The sequence below is a fragment of the Coenobita brevimanus genome, chromosome 57 (genome assembly GCF_032717465.1).
Source record: "Coenobita brevimanus isolate Jiangsu-jjx chromosome 57, ASM3271746v2, whole genome shotgun sequence".
Classification (NCBI taxonomy): Eukaryota; Metazoa; Arthropoda; class Malacostraca; order Decapoda; family Coenobitidae; genus Coenobita; species Coenobita brevimanus.
Window position 1 is genome coordinate 19551449 of NC_137010.1, and position 14182 is coordinate 19565630.

General features: G+C 48.1%; 1 pseudogene; it reads left to right on the top strand.

The window, feature by feature from the left end:
* Positions 1-4461: 4461 nt before the first annotated feature.
* LOC145402434 (5S ribosomal RNA) lies at positions 4462-4580 on the top strand (annotated as a pseudogene).
* Positions 4581-14182: the final 9602 nt, after the last annotated feature.

Sequence of the window (14182 nt, forward strand, 5' to 3'; positions counted from 1 at the left end):
TAAGTGTACCTACCTCAACTGATAATTCATCAATTGTTGTGTCTTTCTTATTAATCTCCTTTTCTAAATTTTCATTTTCTTCTATCTATCTATCTATTGCCAGACGCCTCAATCCTGTTCGGGGTGGCCACAAACAAATCACCTCCACGTCGCCCTGTCCCCCGCCATTTTACTGCCCTGCTCCCAACTCACACCCCCCTCTCTCATATACCTCTCCATCTCATCTCTCCATCTCATCCTCGGCCTCCCCCTTCCTCTCCCCCCCTCCACCTCACTCACATACACTTACTTCGTCAGTCTTTCACCCTCCATCCTCTCCACATGGCCAAACCACCCCAGTGTATTCCTCCTAACGCTTCCTGTCACATCCACACCACAACGCTCCTTTATATCCTCATTTGTCAGCCTTTTGCATATGCAACTTTTTTTTATTTCATCTATTTCACTTTGAAAAGCCTTCTCTAGTCTGTGCACTCGTTCAACCACAGGGTGTGTGTGTGTGTGTGTGTGTGTGTGTGTGTGTGGAGAGAGAGAGAGATAGGAGACAGTTTGTGTGTGTGTTTGTGTGTGTGTGGAGAGAGAGGGATAGGAGACAGTTTGTGTGTGTGTGTGTGTGTGTGTGTGTGTGTGTGTGTGTGTGTGTGTTCTTACCTAATTGTTCTTACCTAATTGTATCTTTACAGGAATGAGTCAAGCTCGTACTGTCCCGTGACTTAAACCATATTTATCATACATATCCTTAAATTTGTGCATTGTTTTGGCTCACACTGTTTCATTCGGTAGTGCATTCCACTGATCAATTGCTCTATTTGGGAAACTAAATTTCTTTATCACCTCTCTTCTTATGCAGTTTTTTGCAGTGTCCTCTTGCTGATGCTTCCCCATAGGTTAAGTAATCATTTATGTCTATTTTCTCCTTCCCTGATATGCATTTATATGGCATAATCATGTCACCTCTTTTCCTTCTCTCCTGTAGTGTTGGTAGATTCAGTTTATTTAGTCTTTCTTTGTAGCTTAGATCCCTTAAGCTTGGTACCCATCTTGTAGCGGCCCTTTGAACTTTTTCAATCTTGTCTATGTGTTTTTTGAGATGAGAACTCCTGACTACAGATGCCTACTCCATGGTTGGTCTAATGAATGATGTTATTATCTTTCTTAGCACGTCTTCAATTATGTATGTGAACGCTATTCTCATATTTGCAGGCAGTGTATACATGTTCCGTACCTTTTCACTGACGTGGTCAGCCGGAGATATTCTGTTTTATTGATAATCACACCTAGGTCCTTCTCTCTTTCTGATGTGTGTAGGGTTTTATTTCCTAACGTATAATCCCAATCAGGTCTTTTTCCACTTCTACCAAACTTGATTACATGACTCTTGTCCACATTGAATTCCATTTGCCATGTATTACTCCATTCATGAAGTTTATTTAATTCTTCTTGTAGCTCTTTACATGAGTCTGTGTTAGTAATTCTCCTTTGTATTTTTGCATCATCTGCAAACATATAGATAGCTTTCATTTCCAGTGTTACTGTCTACATCATTTATATACACTAAAAACATGATTGGTGCCAGCACTGAGCCCTGTGGTACGGTACTCCACTAGTCACTCATGATGAGAAATTTTCCCCTTAGTACTGTTCTCATTTCTCTTTTTATGAGAAAATCTTGCATCCAACAATACTGTTTGCCTCGAATTCCTCTTTGATGGTACAGTTTCCATAAAAGTCTTTGGTGTGGTACTGTGTCAAATGCTTCCTTGAAATCTAAATAGATACTGTCCACCCATCCTTCTCTTTCCCGTAATGTGTCTGTTACTCTGTCATAGTAGCTCAACAGATTAGTAACATGATTTTCCTTTTCTGAAACCAAACTGTCTTTCTGTTATCATATTGTGTTCCTCTAGATGATTTACCCAAGCTTGTCTTATAAGCTTTTCTAATACCTTGCTTACAATACTGGTTAGTGATACTGGTCGGTGGTTGAGTGGATTTTGTCTATTCCCTTTCTTGAATAAGGGAACAATGTTTGCTTTCTTCCAAATATCAGGTAGTTTACCTTGACTCAAGGATTTCTTGAAAATTAAAAGTAATGGTTTACTTAACTCCATTGCACAGTCACGTAGCACCCAACATGAAATTTCATCAGGACCATTTGCTTTTCCTTTGTCTAATTTACATAGCTTCTCCTGTATTACTTTTTCTGAGGTTTGTGTATCTGGTAGTATGTGTGGGCATGCATGTTCCACATAATCCCTCTCAATTTTTTTTTCCTCTGTAAATACTGATTGGAAATTCTTTAGTGCTTCACAAATATCCTTCTCTTGTGTATAGGTGATTCCCTCGTCCGTAATGGATTGTATTTTATCTTTTACTTTGGTTTTGCTTCTGATGTAGCTGTAAAATAGCTTCGGGTGATCACTACTTTTATTTATGATAATCTCCTCAAACTGTTTTTGGGCTTCCCTCCTTATTCTTGTATAATCGTTTCTTGCCTGTTTGTAATTATTATATGCCCTTTCACAATTGTCTTCTGTATCTATTCCACAACAGATCTCTTTTTTCTTTTGATTTTTTACATTCTGTATTGAACCATTTCTTTATTTTCTTTTATGCTTCTTTGTGCTGTGGGATGTACTTCTGGACTCCTATTTCATAAAGTTCACATAATTTTTTTATATAAAGCATTTAAATCTTGTCCTCTAAGCTCCTTCTCCCAATCTGTTTCTAAGAAGTACTTCTTTAGGTCATGATACTTTCCCTTTTTATTAGGCTCTTTTTGTAACTTTCATTGTTGTTAACTATGTCATATGCAATCCTGAAGTTGCAATTTAGTACTGCATGGTCGCTTTTGCCGAATGGAGGGCGATATATTAAATTGTCAATATCGTTTTCTTGCCTAGTAAATATGAGATCTAGCATTGAGAGTACCCTACATCAAGTCCTCTTTTTCTGGTGCTTTCCCTTACATGTTGCGTTAGGTAAAACTCTTGCACGAGATCCAGGAGCTTTAGGTCCCAACAGCTTTCTTGGCCTATTATGTGTGTGTGTGTGTGTGTGTGTGGAGAGAGAGAGAGAGAAAGGAGACAGGGTGTGTGTGTGTGTGTGTGTAGAGAGAGAGAGAGAGAGAGGAGACAGGTTGTGTGTGTAATTCACCGGGTCGGTCAGGATCACTTGATGGTCGTGATCGTCAGCTTTTACCCTCCCGGAAGGGAGCTGAGAGCTCATATAGTCCGATCTAAGGGCAAGGCTGTGACCTTCACACACGCACACACCCGTCCCCTTGCTCAAGGGGGACAGTAACCGCCCACTTCGTCAGTGAAACTTTTCGCAACCTGAGCGAGGCGCGAACTCCCGTCCACCAGTTGGCAAGCGAGAACGTTACCACTGCACCAGCGAGCGGTGTGTGTGTGTGTGTGTGTGGAGAGAGAGAGTGTTAGGAGACAGGTTGTGTGTGTGTGTGTGTGTGTGTGTGTGTGTGTGTGTGTGTAAATGTCGAAGTACTCATTTATCATCATCATCATCCGGACCTCCTTTCCGACCCTTGGGCAGGGTAAGGATTAGCAACGTCCAGACAGCCCATGTTTGCCCAGTCCAATGGACCACGCTTCCATTCACTCATCATTCAAGCCCCCGGAATCCTGGCTCTACCAGATACGCCAAAAAAAACTTTCACTACATGCTGTAGCATCACATAAACGTATCCGACAGTGTCAATTCGAACGCCGTCACGTTAAAAAGGGATGCCATATCCCTGATCATGCACTTCTTGCAACATTCATCTAGCCAGCTCGATCTCTTGTCAGTCCCCTAGCCTCACCGACGTCTATACCTCTCTTCCTCACACACTCATCCACCATATCCCTCCTTCTCCTTGGCCTACCTCGCCTCCTCCCTCCTTCAAATTCGCTCAGATATATTTTTTTACCACTCTATCGTTATCCATTCTCTTCCCACGATCGTACCATCTCAGTACACTCCCTTCGATTCTAGTGTCCACAGATTTCCTCACTCCGTATCTTTCACGAATCATCGTATTCTATCCACTCTCTATACTTCGCATACATTCCTCAGCAGTCCACATCTCCACTGCTCTCACTCTTGGCTTTTCATTTTCATGCCACACCATAGTCTCACATCCATATGTTAAAGTTGACACTAACACTCTTTCACGTAAGCCTCACGCAGCTGCAGCGCTCAAGCTTCTGTTTCTTATGAAGGCCTTCATAGCACCAGCTACTTTCCTTGCTAGTGACACGCTAATTTCCAATTCTTTTGCATATTTTCCTCTTTTCTATAACTGTACCCTGGAATTTGAACTCTCTCACTAATTCCTGTCTCTCTTCATTCAGTGTAGGCTACTATATTGGCTAAATGTTGTGTGTGTGTGTGTGTGTGTGTGTGCAAATGTCGAAGTACTTATATATATATATATATATATATATATATATATATATATATATATATATATATACCACGTTGAGTACACCGCTTCCCGTCCGATCAGCGAAGTTAAGCAACGTTGGGTCTGGTTAGTACTTGGATGGGTGACCGCCTGGGAACACCAGATGCTGTTGGCATCCCTACGTGTCAGGTGAGGTTGGTGGAGGATTAGTGCCCCTCCCTGTAAAACAATTAACTCAAAGCCCTTGGCCACCCCGTCTGGGATACATGGCGTCTGGCAATGGATGGATATATATATACGCCCCACCAGGGTAATAAACTTTGGAAGCGTTCTCCTGGCCACGTACTGCTTGGCGGACACAAGGGGTGCTGTGGTTGAACCAGTGTCGCATAATGAAAGGTATGCTTGCACCCAGTCGGCTTGAGCGGGCAGATTACATTTGGTTCACAGACTACACACACATCCAAAGCCACTCCAACACTACAATTACACTTACAAGCACTTCTCACCCTACATACATTCTCTACCAGACAGCCTAAGCCACTTGGTAGAGATACATTGGCTGTATCGTCTCCACTTCTGTTGGGATAGGCCGGTCCTGCAGTGGATACTCAAACGGCTGATGATTATATATATATATATATATATATATATATATATATATATATATATATATATATATATATAGGCATGTGTGTGTGATTTACTGGTTAAAATGTGTGTGTGTGTGATTTACTGGTTAAAATGTGTGTGTGTGTGTGTGTGTGTGTGTTACTGGTTAAAATGTATGTATGTGTGTGTGTGTGTGTTAGTATTTATGTCATCAGTATAAACCGCCAGGGTGCTAATATAAGAAAAGATAGATTATAAGTATCATCAGCAGATGCCAATCATTCCTTTTGTCGAATTTAGAACTCGGCCACACCCTCAAGGTAAGGTGAACGCGCTGCAGTGAGCATATTTAGCTCAGTAAGTGGAATTACAAATACAGGGCTAGAATGCTTGTCACACGTACTTAGGATCTCATGTTCCACTCTTTTTTTTTTTCTTCATAAATCAAATACTTCATCAGTAGGTAGTGCAGAACATATTAATATGCACTCCTAGAAAATATAAAAAATAAAGTGAAAATTGATTAAAGCTGACGTTAACATAGTCTCAGCTTACCATATTCAAATTAATCAGAACAATGTCGAAACTGACACAGCTGGTGACCCAGCATGGGCAATTAACTGAATTATTTTTCAAGCATAAACGCCATTTCTAGCGTAGCAACTGACAGGATCACTAACACTGCTGCTATCCAAAACCGTGTTGACTGACGCAAAAAATACTGTTTTTCAATCGTGATATAATCCAACCGAAGGCTGTTGTCTATGATCAAAAGTAGTCATAATGTCATGGAAAGTAACAGAGCCACCTGCCAACATATCACTTGCAGTAACTGATGAAGTAAGTTGGTTGACTGATGCAGGCATTCATAGATATGGAGATAGCTAGAGCGATAGTTAGTCCCAGTAATCTGGTGGATAAATAGATTTACAAGCAGATAAACAGCAAGAAAACGTAGAGACAACTGGGTAGTACGCTGAAGAGAAAGCAAAGTTGTGCGAGTGACTAAGCAATGGGTACAACCGTACAGTAACAAACACATCGATATGATGCAGAGAATTGACTAAAAAACAAACGCTTACCTGGATGTGCCTGTTCCAGAGGAGAAGTAGACGTTAGCAGAAGGATCCGGTAAATCAAAGGACGATGTACCGTAAAAATGGCTAGAGTGCTAAGAGCGCGCATCCAACACTTCCTCTCAGGTGATCGACCGTCAACAAATTGACGCGTACAGGTTAGATAATATGGAGGCGCCATGACGTCACATTCTGGAGCGAGCGCCAGCCCAGCGTCGCTCTCAAAACTGAAAATTATCCACAGTATCAAGAATAAACTAGGAAAAGACGTCACCGTGCTGAAGAGTTTAATAAGTGGAAATTGTCTATGACACTGCTTGCTACTGTAGTGGTGATAATAGATAAGCATGGGAATAGATGCCAAGGGATTGGATATTTTGTTGGTGTAATGCTAGGTGTTTTAGGTCCGGCTTCCCGTCCCGTAAACGCCTAGTGCGTAGCGGGGCTCTCTTTCTAGCCCGGAGCTTAGACAAATAGGAGAGGTAGGACACAAAAACTCAAGGCAACAACCTTACACGTGTATTACTAAGTTGGGCAGGGGAACGAGTAGATGTCACTTATACAAATACACTGGGCGATTACAAACTCTTTTGTCTAGATATGGGTTATCAGTATAGCGCAAGATACTGCTCGGGTCACAGTGAATAGCACTAGAGGCAGAGTGTTATTAATTATGGGAAGTCCGGGTTTTCTATATTCGTGGAGTTACTAATGTTCTTGCTGGTAAATGTTTCATTAGCACTGGGATCTGAATATGGTCTTAGTATCAGGAGGTATTTTCTGGTGGTAGCGTATTCACACTGATAGACTCGACTCTTTCTGGGTGGCCGTATTTGTGGTTACACTGCCGCTGTTACTCACTCCACCACTTTGGTATTATTACTGACTTCCATTAGAGGGTTAGTTCACTGTTTTTCCTTTATATTACTATAGGTCACAGACACTATAGCCTACTATCACTGTCACTCCTTTCGGGTCCGGGCGTTGTGGCGGTCAGGTACAAGGGCGGAGGGGTGTCACAGCTCCGCTACTGACGGGGCTGGGTTCCGCCGGGGACCTCTTTATCCAGAGGCCACGGGATCACGTGCAGGGGCGTCCGTTCTCGTCCAGGGCTGTGGGTGGCGAAGGGTCCCGCACTCTTGGGGCTGGGGACAGGAGTACGGCCCTCAGGGCTGGGGCCGAATAACTGCCTGAACCTTTCATTCAGGCTCCTGACGGAGGACGAAGATCTCCGACGTCGAGGTGTGGGGAGTTCCCGCCCGGGAGTCCTGGGGGTGGTCTGGGGTTCCCAAGGGCTGCGGTCCACAGGACTTGGTGGCACCGCCAGAAAAAGGGCTTCGGCACCGGTCTGCATCGGGGTCTGTCAGGTGGGTCTCCTCCAGATCCGGTTGTAGGGAGCAGAGGCCGGGGGAGACCAAGGGGCCTCTCCAGTACTCCTCTAGGCCCAAGACTCCCTCTGGGTCGTGGGTCGGGGAACAGGCGTCAGCCTCAGACGGAGGAGCAGCTACAGGCTGTCTCCTGCCGTAGGGCCTGGTTACTGGCCGTGGCCTCCTGGGGGTGCAGCTACTGGCCGTCGCCAAGGCCCGGCTACTGGCCATGGCCTGGGGGAGTGAGCAGCTGCCAGCAGACCCAAAGGCACCTTCGGAGTGGCTATAGGCCGTCTCCTGACGAAGGCAGGGGCGGCTACAGGCCGTCTCCTGGTTTCCCTCAGAGTGGCTACAGGCTGTCTCCTTCAGGAGGGTAGAGCGGCTACAGGCCGTCTCAGGGAAGACACCTTCGGAGCGGCTACAGGCCGTCTCCTGATGAAGGCGGGAGCAGCTACAGGCCGTCTCCTGACAAAGGCGGGAGTGGCTACAGTCCATCTCCTGACGAAGGTGGGAGCGGCTACAGCCCATCTCCTTCAGGAGAGTTGAGTGGCTACAGGCCAGCTCAGGAAGGACACCTTTGGAGCGGCTACAGGCCGTCTCCTTATCGAGGGGTGAGCGGCTACAGGCCGTCTCAAGAAAGACACCTTCAGAGCGGCTACAGGCCATCTCCTGACGAAGGCAGGAGCGGCTACAGGCTGTCTCCTTAGCAAGGGATGAGCGGTTACAGGCCTTTTCAGGGGTGCTGGCAGGAGCTGGAGAAACAGCTCCACCCCGAAGCTGGTTGAGGAAGGCTTGCCCAGAAGGTAGTCTAGTATTCCTGCTATGGTGGCAGCAGGCGAGTTCCAGGTCATAGGGGAGTGTAGCCCGGGCGGACTTATGCCGTTGTCGCTCCTAGTCCCGGTGCGCTGTCTTTGCTCCTCTGTGGGCTCCTTGTGGGGGTGTCTGGGCACTTTGGGGGGCATTACACTGCATTTTAGTTGGCCTCAGTGATTTCGTAACACCTCTTCCTCAGCGATTTCTTTTGCACATTACACCTTAATAATCGTACTTTGTAGCACTGATGCAAACAGTGGCGATATTAAAGAGATAGCCTATGCATAACATGCAAGAAAAGTAAAGTGCAGTATAATGTCATGGAGGGCAACCTAACACCCCCAGAAGGAGCCCACCGAGGAGCACATACAGTGCGCCTGGACTCCGGGCAACAAGGACATAAGTTTGCCCGGGCCGTGCGCCCCTATGACCCGGAGCTCGCCTGCCACCAGCATAGCAGGAATACTAGACTACCTTCTGGGCAAGCTTTCCTCAACCAGCTTCGGGGTTTCTCCTTCCGGGCGAGCCAACCACCAACAACCACGGGGTGGAGCTGTTACTCCAGCTCCAGTCAGCACCCCTGAGATGGCTGGTAGCTGCTCAACCCTCCTACAGGAGACAGCCTGCAGCCACTCTGAAAGTCAACAGGAGACGGCCTGTAGCCACTCCCCCCTTCGTCAAGAGACAGCCGGTAGCTGCTCTGAAGGTGCCCCTAATGAGACAGACTGTAGCTGCTCGACCCTCCTACAGGAGACAGCCTGCAGCTGCTCCAGAGGCAAACAGGAGTCAACCTGTAGCTGCTCCCGCCTTCGTCAGGAGACTGCCAGTAGCCGCTCTGAAGGTGCCCCTCAAGAGACAGCCTGTAGCCGCTCAACCCTCCTACATGAAATGGCCTGCAGCAGCTCTGGAGGGAACCAGGAGATGGCCAGTAGCCACTCCCGCCTTCATCAGGAGACAGCCTGTAGCCGCTCTGAAGGTGCCCCTGAGTCGGCCTGTAGCCGCTCCCTTCCCCAGGGCACGGCCAGTAGGAGGGCCTTAGCAACAGCCAATAGCCATGCCCCCAGAAGGCCATGGCCAGTAGCCAGGCCCTACAGCAGGAGACGGCTGGTAGCCACTCCTCCATCAGGTGTTGATGCCTGTTCACCAACCTACAACCCAGTGGGAACCCTCAGTCTGGAGGAGTACTGGAGAGGTCCCTTGACTACCACCAGGCTCTTCTTCCTGTAGTCAGATCCTGAGTGGACTTGCCTGATGGACCCCGGTGTAGGCTGACGCCACAGCTCCCTCCTGACGGCGTCCCTGACCACTGGGGATCACAGCCCTTGGGACCTCCAGACCGCCCCCAGGACCCCCAGGCAGGACCTCCCTACACCAAGATGCCGGAGATCCTCATCCTCCGTCAGGCGCCTGAGCGAGAAGTTCAGGCAGCTATTCGGCCCCTGTCCCAAGGGCCGGACTCCTGCCCCAAGCCCCAAAAGTGCGGGACCCTTCTCCACCAGCAGCCCTGAACAAGAAAGGACGCCCCTACTCGTGGTCCCGTGGCCCCTGAACACAGAGGCCCCCGGAGGAATCCAGCCCCGTCAGTAGTGAAGCTGTCACCTCCGCCGCCCTTGTACCTGACTGCCACGACGCCCAGACCCGAAAAGAGTGACAGTGAAAGCACAGCGTCCATGACCTGATGAAGTGAAGGCAGAGGAGTGAATTGACAGTATAGAGGAAGTCCGTGAGATAAGCAACAGTGACAATATAAAAGAGTGGCGGAGTGAGGAAAAGTAACAGTGAAACCGTGAACACAGCAAGGCAGTGAAATACGGATCTATTACAGTGAATATGCTACCAACTAATAAAGCCGCATCATACTAAGATCATGTACAGACCCCAGTGTTAAAGCAATAATTACCAACAATGAAATAGTCCCACCCACTCCACCAATATATAAAACTTGAATTTCCTGCAGTAATAGTATATAACCCCTCTGCCCTAAGTGCTATTCACCTTACCCGACCTTGACCTGAGTAGTATCCTGCACGATACTAATAACCCATATCTAGGCCTAAAAATTATAATTGTCCAGTATATCTGTATTCGTGACATCTGCCCGTTCCACTGTAGAATTTAGTAATACACGTGTAAGGTTGTTGCCCTGAGCTTTTGTGTCCTGCCTCTCTCTTATTTGTCTAAGCTCCGGTCTAGAAAGAGAACCCAGCTACACACTAGGCGTTAGAGGGATGGGAAGCCGACCCCAAAACACTTAGCATTACATCGGTAAATAGCCCAGGAAAGAGGCTTAACGAATCTCCCATGTCTACCAACCCAAGACGGCGGAATAATATACCGGTAAGTGAAATTTTCCTGGAAAGTGAACTCATCTGTAGTACCACCTCAGCTAAACGACCCCCCCGTACCCTCCTCCTCTCGTTGGTCGTCGCAGGCATACGCAGGTCCACACTGCAGCTAACTTTTGTACTTATTTCGTCCAAACTCTCGAATCTCCAAGTTAACATGATAATTCTGATCTGCTCGTACTCCCATTGCTATTAATTGCTGAATGAAGATACAGTACATGTTTTTTTTTTGTTTTTTTTTATCAGATAGGAATATGAAAACAAAAAGAATGGATATTACGTTCACTACTGCCATATCAAGTAGAAGTTTTGGGATAATGTATTTCTTCGATTTCCTCTGTATTCTTTTTTCACTGCTGTCAGCTTATTATCCGTCCCGCCCCGGAGGGGCTTGGGGACGGGTATTGTTTTCACTAGGTTTGTCTGTCTGTCTGTCAACAATTTTACGCGAGAAGTACTGATGAGATTCTGACTAAAATTACAGGGATAATTGCCTATGACTTTCTGATCACCTGATTAAATTTTGGGCCGAATTGGGCCCAAGGCCCAGGCTTTAGGCCCAAAGAATGTTAAAAAAAAAAATCATTTTTTCTCTAAAATACCCTCCGCCGCCGGACCACCCACCCCACCACCAAGCCACCACCACACCGCCACCCCAGGAGGACACCACGGCGGGGTTATTGACCCAGAACAAGTGGGTCACTGGGACACTCCTGTCCTGAGTCCCTCTTCCCCGCAACTGTCCCAACACCAGGTAAGTGGGAAAAGACAACGACCCTGAGAGCAGGACAGCCTTCACCAGGTTCGGGGTGGGACTGATCCAGAGTCAGTCCCAGGCAACACCGTGGTACAGCCACCGTACGTACCAGGGAAGGAGCGGTCACTGTACGCCCTTCAGTTGTTTTCCCCCTGTGACACCGCCATCACGGCCACCGTACGTGAGGGGGAAGGAGCGGCCACCATATGCCCTTCAGTCACAGCCACCTCTGGGGACGGCCTTGGGGCATTAGTTATTGAACGTGCCCTGACTGGCAGAGACAGGAGTAGTGGAACCGCGTTCACGGCCACCGTACGTGACAAGGAGGGAGCGGCCACCGTATGCCCCTCATCCACTACCTCCTCCTACTACGGGAGTAACACCACATTCACGGCCACCATAAGTGATGGGGAAGGAGCGGCCACTGTACGCCCTTCAGTTACTTCCCGAAGGGCAGGCAGGCCCACGGCTACGGCCACTGTACATACCAGGGTAGACAGACCCACGGCTATGGCCTCTGTACGTACCAGAGAGGGCGCTGCCCCCATGCACCCCTCTCCTGCCTTTTCCTCCTATGTGAGTAACACCGCATTCATGGCCACCGTACATGATGGGGAAGGAGCAGCCACCGTACGCCCTTCAGTTACTTCCCAAAGGGCAGGCAGGCCCACGGCTACTGCCACTGTATGTGCCAGGGTAGACAGGCCCACGGCTACGGCCTCTGCATGTACCGGAGAGGGCGCGGCCTCTGTGCACCGCTCTCCTGCCTTTTCCTCCTTCTGGAGCAGCACCGCCAGCACGGTCACTGTACATGCGGGGGAAGGAGCGGCCACCGTACGCCCTTCATCTGTGAGCCCTAGGAGTCGCGAAACCGCATTCATGGCCACCGTACATGACAGGGAGGAGTGGCCACCATACACCCTTCATTCGTGATTCCGAAGGCCCTCCCGAAGCAGGAGGTCCCTTGCGCGGCCGACCCTTTTCCTCTCGGCTGTGTGGGATGCCCTTTGTCTCCCCACAGGAGTGGTTCCCCGGAGGTGCTGTCGGAGTGGTGGCGTGGCCTGATCCAAGCCCTACCACCTACACCTGGGAGGTCCCTTCCCCTGACGGATACCCGACGGAGGCGGCGCCGCAGTTCACCCCTGACGGCACTTCCCCCTGCAGGTGGCCGCAGCCCTGACCAGCAGCCCCCAGGCCCGGGCAACCCAGGCTTTCTCTCTCCCTGGAGCCAGAGGTGACAGATCCACCTCCTGCAGCTGTTCGGCCCTATTCCGGAGGGCCACCACCCAGGTCGAGGCCCCCAGACCGGAGGGCCTCCCTGCACCACACCGACGAGGCTCCAGTATGAGGGCCTCCTCCCACGTCGAGGCCCCCAGACAGGAGGGCCTCCCTGTACACCACCGACGACTACGATCCGTGACGCCCCTGCGGGCAGTGCATTGTCCCTTGCAGGAGGGCTCCCCATAGGGCCTCTCCCTCATGCCCAGGACACGCAGCAGATTATGCCCAGGAAATATGGGTATACAGTGACCTCAGCAACTCTTGTGTCATGAACAGTTGACACGGAAATGTATAGTGACAAGTGACGGAGTGAAGGCCCGAATAATATAGGTGACTAAGTTACCAATAGTATACTGAGCCCCGATACCTGGCAGAATAGAAAATATCAACAACTATATACAGGAGAACTTATAGAAATCGTGGGTCAAGATCAGTGGTGCATGGGAAAAATCAAAGACCTGTGAATAAGTGCTACTGCGACTAAGTGACTTTCTCGAGTGTCGCGACCCGCACCCTACACACTCATAGTAATATTCATTCCCCTAACCCTTGGCCCTGTCCTCCCCTAGTGTATCGGACTTAATATATAAAATGCCAATTCTGCCTATAAATAGTATACAGGTATCGCAATATTAGAACCCATTATCCATGTATAAGTGAAGAGTACTGTCTTGAGTGTAACTGCGAACATTTGTATTAAAGGCTAACTCTGTGTCCCTGTCCAAAGCATATACAGTATCTCTTTGTTTTATATTGTAACGGTGTAGGAATTAAGACAATAGATGTGTTAAGGTGTACTGCCTGGTTTTTATGTCCTGTTCCTTTGTGGGTGCTTTACTTCCGGTCCAGAAAGAGGACCCCACTCAGTCGGTGGTGTTCTTAGGACGAGAGGTTGGACTAAAAACACCTAGCACAACATTCTCCATAACTCATTTCAAATTCGTCACATTGACTTAAAATCAACACCTACAGTAAAGGTGCATCTCTCAAATCTGCATCCTATAACGTGCCTCATTACATCAGGGGGGTCAATGTCAGGTGGGTCGTGCCTAAAATTTCAAATGGGCATGTTATGCTGGGTGTTTTTAGGTCGACTTCTCGTCCTAAGAACACCAGCTACTGAGCAGGGTCCTCTTTCCGGACCGGAAGTAAAGCACCCACAGAGGAACAGGACATAAAAACCAGGCAGTACACCTTAACACATCTGTTACCTTAACTCTGACACCGTGACAATATACACAGAGATACTGGATACTTGTAAAGACAGGGAACACAGAATTAGCCTTTAATACAATGGATAAGATTACACACACAGTAAGTCACTCTTCACTTGTACAGGACTATTTAGTATTGATATTACAGTACCCGAATAATACACTTTGGCAGAGATGGCGCTTAATTCACTGAGTATGTTTCACTAGGGGAGGACGTGACCAGGAGTGGGGGAAACGAATAGTACCATAAGTGGGTAGAATGCGGGTCGCGTCACTCGCGGGAGTTACTTAGGCACAGTAGCACTGGATCAC